Source organism: Octopus bimaculoides, chromosome 7 (genome assembly GCF_001194135.2).
Source record: "Octopus bimaculoides isolate UCB-OBI-ISO-001 chromosome 7, ASM119413v2, whole genome shotgun sequence".
NCBI lineage: Eukaryota > Metazoa > Mollusca > Cephalopoda > Octopoda > Octopodidae > Octopus > Octopus bimaculoides.
In genome coordinates this window covers 24,272,537-24,280,723 of record NC_068987.1, presented here as the reverse complement: position 1 = coordinate 24,280,723, position 8,187 = coordinate 24,272,537, and the positions used below count along the sequence as shown (strand labels likewise).

The 8,187-nt window shown below is 38.1% G+C and overlaps 1 protein-coding gene across 5 annotated transcripts in view; it reads left to right on the top strand.

Moving 5' to 3' along the window:
* The first annotated feature begins 531 nt into the window (after positions 1-531).
* The window catches only part of LOC106881333 (zinc finger protein 239), a 14,300-nt gene continuing 6,644 nt past the window's right edge, over positions 532-8,187 (top strand). For 2 of the 5 annotated variants that reach the window (XM_052969372.1, XM_052969371.1), the window contains exons 1-2: positions 532-2,693; positions 4,819-4,975. The gene's annotated coding sequence lies outside the window, so the exon portion shown is untranslated. The remainder of the gene's footprint in view (positions 2,694-4,818; positions 4,976-8,187) is intronic. The other 3 variants (XM_052969375.1, XM_052969373.1, XM_052969370.1) reach the window with 2 other exon arrangements.

The following is an 8,187-nucleotide window of genomic DNA, read 5'->3' as shown; positions in this document are numbered from 1 at the left end:
TCAATTGATTGCACTTTTGAATTTCTCGTTGACATGCAAATGTCTGATGTATGATTATAAAACAAAGAGAAAACAGAATTAAAAGAAATGAAAACAAATCCTTAAATAAAAACAACTAAATTTTAAAAGCAAAAAATTAGAGAATGAAGTAAACATGAGGAGATAAAACATAAAACAACAGGGAGCAGGAATGATGTAACTGACGTAGAAATGTAAATATAAAAGAAGTTTAGTATAAAAGAACTGTAAATTATATATAAATATTACTTACAAAGCAATGTAGTTATAAGATGACAGAAAGATGTACTGAAACGGCAAAACTTGAAATTAATAGACAGAACTACTTTTTACAAGATATCTCTATTGTCTTTGTTTGGTTAATGAACAATCTCTTAAGTTAATCACAGCAGTTAATTAGTTATTACTAACAAAGTATAAATATATGTAAACAAAAAATAAAATATCTATACAATTTATAAATACAGAGAAGACTGAAGTTGACATATCGAAAGCGTCAGTACTTGTGTGGTAAAACCCTACCTCTAACTAATAGAGAGTTCTATATAGTAGATATTCAGAACTTGTATCAGAGAAAGTGTGTAGAAGAGCGTCGGTAAAAGTAAATGCAGTAAAATTGAAAGGATCTGTTTAAAGTTAGAGCATTGCGTTGTATATTTATTTATTTATTTATTTTATTATTTTTTTGCTCCTTCGAAATTCATGTGAGAAACTTGGAATCGCGACCGAATAAATTATTACATAGAAAGAAAACTCTGTAGCACTGTTATTTAGCCCCAGGAAACATCCTCTCATTCACTCTCAAATCTCACTATTTCAGGGCATCTCTAGTTACTTCGTCTTCATGTTTTGCCCAATAAATTTATAGACGATCTTCAACATAGTTGTTGTTTAGAGCAATAATTCTACTGCGTTCCAACAGGTTTAAAATCAAAAGTCTTCCATATAGCACAACTATAAAATCAAAACTAATTCCTGTCAAGATCGTTCCCTTTTTTTTTTCAGTGATATGTGTCCTGTTATAAATAACCTAAGATTGTGACAAAGAAGAATTGGCTACTATTTCGAGCATGATAAGTAACCACAGATTTCTCTAGTTTGCAAGAAATGTATTTTATTTTAATTCTATTTAACTCAGCCCTCTTTTCTAGTATTTTTTAAATTAATTAATTTTATTTTTTACTTATGTGGGGAAGTCTTGAAGGTGGCGCGTAAAAGCGAAAGAGAGAGAGAGAGAGAGAGAGAGAGAGAGAGAGCGATTGGATCAAGGAAGTTATCTTTTGAAGTTCACGTGAAGCAGAGGAATTGATGTGTATGTATTTGAGAGAGAGAGGAAGAGAGAAACAACAAGCAGAAACAAAAATAATACCCCCCTCTCTCTCTCCCTTACACGCACATGAACATGTATGCGTACAAAAAACATGTATGCAATAGGTGTACGTACGTATGTATTTTTGCGTGTGTGTGTGACTGAAGCCATTCACACTTACATACATACATGCGTAACAACCCCCCCTCTCTCTTTCTCTATCAATCACTCACTAAAAATGTAAATACACACGCACATGAACATGTATGCGTACAAAAAACATGTATGCAATAGGTGTATGAACGTATGTGTGTGTGTGTGCATGTCACTGAAGCCATTCACATATACATAAATTCATACATACATAACCTCTTTCTCTCTCTTTTTTCTGTCAACTACTCTCTACAAAAGTGAATAAATTTCAGTTATCTCTCTCTCTTCCATCACACACACACACTCCAGCACCACTGCTCTCTCTGTCTCTTCAAACACACTAACAAAACAACTTCACATATACGCCACACTTTCTGTTTCGTACATCCCATCAAACACACACATCAATTCCTCGGCTTTACGCAGACTTCGAAAGATAACTTCCCTGATTCAATCGCTCTTTCTCTCTCTGTCTGTCAGTCTCTCTCTTTCGCTTTTGCGCCGACTTCAAAATACCCCGCCCCTACATAAGTAAAAAATAAAAATTCTTTATGGCAAGCGACAATCTTGTTCATAAACGTAAACAAATACACGTGGTCTACATTTGGCATTTTTGAACTTAAGTCTATTGCATCAGACGTAGAAATAAACAGCATCAAGGGTGCACACAGATTAATTCCGTCCTCAATATACACTATCTGAAAATTGAATGAAAATAGCTGGTAGATTGACTCTCCTATCTTTAGTTCCTAGACGAACAATCTGCCAATCAACTGTCCTTTATGAAAACACTGGATCAGGGCTGACTTGGGATTAAACAAGAGGAATAAAAAAAGGACAAAGTGGAAAATTTAATTTGTTTTAATATAGATGGTAAAGACGAGAGAATACTTGATAAATGTTAGGACACTAAAAACACAATCACCACAATTTGTAAAGAACTCTCCAGTGATTGGAAGTCCATTCTTCGAACGTTATCAGTGACTTCCGGTATGTCTACCTTCACTCGCCATTATATTTATAAATATTGTAGATATAGTATTCTTTCTATTAACTTATTTAGACTGTACTAGTAATCACAAATTAACATAAAAAATTGATTATTTAATAACCAGAAGAAGAAATTTAAGATGTCTTGTAAGAAGTAGTTGAAAGTTCTGCTGAATTTACCAATGTCCTCATCGCTACTTCAGTACATCACTCATTTCATTATGTAAGTATCATCTATAGATTTAATATATTTCTACATTTATATAATACATTAATATATTTCTGCATTTATATAAAACCTCTCCTATTTACATTTCTATTTCATCTACACCATGTCTGTTCCCTACAAATCCCGTTTTCTTTTACCTCTTCATGCTCTTTGATGTTCATTGAAATACCAAAGTTAATCTAATTTTCAGGGACTCTATTTTTATTCTAGCTCTTTCAAACTCTTCCCCTTCTATTATTTTTTCATCCACTCTTGTTCCATGTTTTTATCTCGTGTTCCACTCCAACGACATAGTTTGTTATTGTTCTCACTTTTCTGTAGGAGATGTGCGGGGCACAATGAGTAATACTGCATTTTACAAACGACCTTCTCTGAATGCATTAAAAACTATAACATCTTCAGAACACTTTCAGAAAACTCTTTGAGCATACAAAAGAGAGATTAAGTGGGGCAAAATGAGTATGACAATGTAAAATAAATTTGCCTTTTTACTTTTCCTGAATTACATTTGAAAAAACACTCGCACATCAACATCTATCCTTAGACATCAGAAAAATCGATAGTGAATTAAAGTTTTCGTTGAGCTGGGTTTGTATTAAAGTCACTTTAAGCTTTAAAGTTCCGTCTACCAGTATTTGGGTCATTAGAAATTTCAGCTTCTTAAAAAACATCTTCTACCAGCATAAAAAAACTTTGCTAGTGTTTCTGTCGAAAGGTTCTCCTTGTGAGCCTTGGTCAAGCAGTTTTTCCCACAGTCCATTATTCTTTAAAACGGTTTTTTTTTCTCAGCTGTGTCTAGATACATCTATTTTCTGAATTTCCTGTGTTCCACATGGCCAAACTAACCTAGATGAAAGCAAGAGTGTATTGACTGTCTTCCTCCTCTTTCTTCGAAATCACACGAACAAAACGTCCATTGTCAATTCATTCAGAGTGGTAGATACTGTTGACTCGTCTTTGAAGTTTCTCATATGGGACATTAGTTGTAGTTGCAGCATGATAGGTTGATACACCTTTAGGTATCATGTCACAAGCTTTCTCTATAGTTTCTTCATGATCTGCTGGAGTGCCTCTCTTCCTGATATGTTTATGCACTATGCTTATTAAACAGAAGTAGTTGTTAAAATTAGTCATTATCTATTTTGCCTCACTTTAGACATAACTTTTTTGAAAATTGAAAATGAACAAATCAGACATTCATCATCATCATCCTCGTTTAACGTCGGCTTTCCATGCTAGCATGGGTTGGACGATTTGACTGAGGACTGGTGAAACCAGATGGCTACACCAGGCTCCAATCTGATTTGGCAGAGTTTCTACAGCTGGATGCCCTTCCTAACGCCAACCACTCTGAGAGTGTAGTGGGTGCTTTTACGTGCCACCCGCACAAGAGCCAGTCCAGGGGCACTGGCAACGATTTTGCTTGAAAGTCCATTACACATGCCATGGGCACAAGTGCCAGAAAGGTGATGCCAGGCACAGGTACCATCCCGATTTTGCTTTCGCTTGCTCCAATAAGTCTTCGCAAGCTGAATTTCATGTCCAATGAAGGAGACGACGTTGGCATGGGTGCCAGTCGTCGAATTTAGTTCGGTTTCAATTTCGCTTGCCTCAACAGGTCTTCGCAAGCAAAGTTTAGTGTCCAAAGAAGGAAAGGTATGCATAAGTGGGCTGGCAGAGGCCTTGGATTTAGGTCTCACTTGGCTTGCCGGGTCTTCTCACGCACAGCATATTTCCAAAGGTCTTGGTCAGAAGTCATCGCCTCGGTGAGGCCCAATGTTCGCAGGTCTTGCCTCACCACCTTAGCCCAGGTCTACCTGGGCCTACCTCTTCCACGGGTTCCCGCAACTGTTAGGGTGTGGCACTTTTTCACGCAGCTATCCTCGTCCATTCTCGCCACATGTCCATACCAGCGCAATCGTCTCTCTTGCACACCACAGCTGATGCTTCTTATGTTCAACTTTTCTTTCAAGATACTTACACTCTGTCGGGTATGCACACGCACATTACTCATTAGCGTGGGAAAAAATTGATTTGGCATCCAAAAGACAAATGAATGTTGATTGTTAAACGTCAAAAATTATCCAGATATTTTATTAGCAATTTTAATTACAATCAGGTCAAAGCTGAAGAAAAATTTCTTGAAAAAAATGCACCTGTCAGCTGACTATGTTTCAAGCTCTCTCAACTTCAATAACAACTATGCTGACCAATTTTTACTTCTGAAGATGATGCAACAGTGCAAAATGATGCTGCAATGCAATAGGTTCAAACAGGTAAGGAGAAAAGAAGTCAGAATTTACTCATTTTGCCTCACTTACCTAATCACCTTTCCCATCTTTTCATAAACATACATCATATACATATATATAAGGTACACACAAAGCGTATTTGGTTTAATGCCTGATATATTGTACACATGTTCTATTAGATTGGCAGGCATCAATTATCTGAACATAAAACCCAGTTCCATGAAGAAATTCGCTGGTCCCATTCATAGGCATTATTTGGCAAAAATATAAGACGAAAGACAGCCTTCGTATACACTAGTTCAAAAGAATACCGTTGAAGGAGAAGGAAGAGGGGATAAGTGCATGAAAGGAGTGTGATGGGAGGAAGAAAAGAAGGCCTTTTGGACCACACATGACATAAAACAAACTGTTGCTAACAATATTAACAAACTTGCATGTGTGGCAGCTCCTAATGAATATTCAATTTGAAGAATAGTTATAATAATGATAACATTTATAATAGTTACGAAAAGTTACAAGAATAAAAATTGTTACAAAGAATGGAACAAGATCAATAAATATTTGGATAGAGGGTTCAGTTAATTACTTCTTCAACTCCCTTTGTTGACTATGTCATCAGGCTGGTATTCATCAGCATCAGTGGTTCTTTTCCCTAGCATGAACCCAAACTGCATCTCATCTAAACTGACTCTCTCCCTAATTAGTTGGGCTATGATCTCTCCGTGACTTTCATTACCTGTTCCAACAACTTGATACCTCTGTAATTATTTGTATCTAAAGCATCACCTTTACCTTTGTAGCAGTTGACTATGGTGCTGCTACACTAGTCATCGGGTATGACTCCTTCGTGTATCACCTGTTTAACTATACGGGAGACTAGGCTATAGCCGACACTGCCAGATATTTTGAGCATCTCTGCAGCGATTCCTGATAGACCAGGGGCTTTCCCTGTCTTCATACTCTTAATTGCTTTATCTACCATGGTACTGTCAACTCGGATAGCTGGTCGCTCTGTTGGGTCGACATTCGGCAGACTGTCTTTCTCCCATTCATTCTCTTTATTGAGCAACTTTTCATAGTGGCGTCTCCAAACCTCTCTCTGCAGCCTTGTTTATTGCAAGTGAACCATCATCCATGTGGACACATTTCTCTCCTACGATATCACGGTTCTCTCTCTCACACACTGTCTTGCAACACGAAATACCTCAATTCTTTTGGCAGTCTGATGCAATTCCCTGCTACCACCATTCTTCCAGTCCTTCCAAGCTTGTTTCTTTTGTCTAATAGCCTTGTCAACAACATTGTTCCATCACCATGTTATTTTGGGTCGAGAGGGGACTTTGCACCATCCACAGATCTGGTCAGTGGCCCTTAGCAGGTTGTCCCGTAGAAACCTCCAGTTGTCTTACCCAAGGTTTTTCGTTTCGTTATTATTTTTTTCAAATTCTGTGTCATTTGAATACAGCACGGGAAAAACCGACTCAAAAAATGCCTTTAAGGCAGGCTATAGCGCTGGGACCATTGAGCCAATTTAAACCAAACTCAGTAAACGAATGCATTTTCACCCAACGAGTCTTATGCCATGGTTCATTTCATTAAACTGCACTTTGTTTGAGCACAATTTGACAAACTCACATTCAAACAAAATGCCTTTGTTGAGGTAGCTCCTGATTTGTTTTTCTCAGAATTCTTACCCCATTCCTTCTCCGATGCATAAACAATTAATCTCCATCATGGTGTGCACACACATTCTGACCCCACATGACCTCAAAATAGCCACTGCCAATAACAGTAATCATCTGGCATTGAGGCTTTCCATTGCAATAAATGGAAGCGATTTCTGCGTAGCATGAAATAGTTAAAGCAATAACAGCCTCTGCACTGCACAAGCTACTGGTAAATACTTACTACTTTCTTCATCCATTTCACTAGCAGTAGTAACTGGCGTTGCACGGGTGTTAATAAATTACCATGAAACTGTGGAAACATGAGGCCTTACACTTGAGAAAAGACAGTTTGGGGCGTGACATTGTTAAAGCTGTAACCTTGGTAACCTCTTGAATCAAATCAATACCCAAGCTGCCTTTCAAAAAGTTATATTTTTCTGCTGTTTACTTGTACAAGTGCTATCGCGTCAAGCCAGGCCAAACTGCTGAAGCACCAGACCGATTCGATTGAAATTTCAGATATGCATTAGGTATGTTCCGAGGCATGTTTTAGTCATAACAACTGCTTTGATCAATGTTCGGTTTTTGCAAAACCTTGGTTGTAAACAAATTGATGAAGCATGTTGTCAAGGCAACCATCCTTTCTGGATGTGGAAAAGGTGAGGATGTATTCATTCCCAGGATTCCCCTTACTCCCTTGGGAGCAGACATACCTTTCACCTTCAGAAGACTGCAATTTCCCCTCCGGCTCAGCTTCGCCATGTCTGTCAACAAGTCCCAGGGTCAGACTCTTTCTCTGGCTGAATTTCTCTTGGAAGAGCCTTGCTTTTCCCACGGCCAGCTGTATGTTGCATGCTCCAGAGTCGACAGTAGAGACAGTCTGTTCGCATTAACACATGGGGGAAGACAAGAAACATTGTCTAGAATGAACTACTACATATTTGCCAAGGCTGATGTGGGTACGTTATCGCCATGCATGCATATAATGGGGTACGCTCAATTACTTTTACTATTTTTCCCATATCAGAAAGGGGCACCTGCCTCTTGACATTCTGTGAGTTTATGGAAGGCGGTTCGTGTGGTGCTCCTACGATGGCAAAGGGGTGGTGATTCGTTGCAGTTGCACGATAATAATGCGAAGAAACAATGTTGTCAAACAGCTGCTACAAACGGACCAGCGGAAAGGCAGGTTAGGTATCACATATTTGAGGACATTTCTCCTGCTTTCTATAAGGTCGATTACTTCAAGTATGTTTATTCATAATAATAATGTGACCAATTCAACGGAAAGGATACCAATTTACAAAATGCATGGCAGCTATGTGTTGCATGAATCTCTTGAGGGCTACATTCCAACTGTTGACCATTAACCTCCTTCAACTGGGAGCAATCTATCGCTCAAACGGTCCCCCTCTTAGGAAACGCTGAAATTGTTTATGTGTGCTTCATTCACAAGTGTATGGTTCTAATCTGTGTTGGGCTGACGATGATGATACATTGTCCCAAAACTGATCAAAGGGGAAAAGGATCCCATCACCTTTAAATGGAGTCTGGACAAATTTCTTCAAG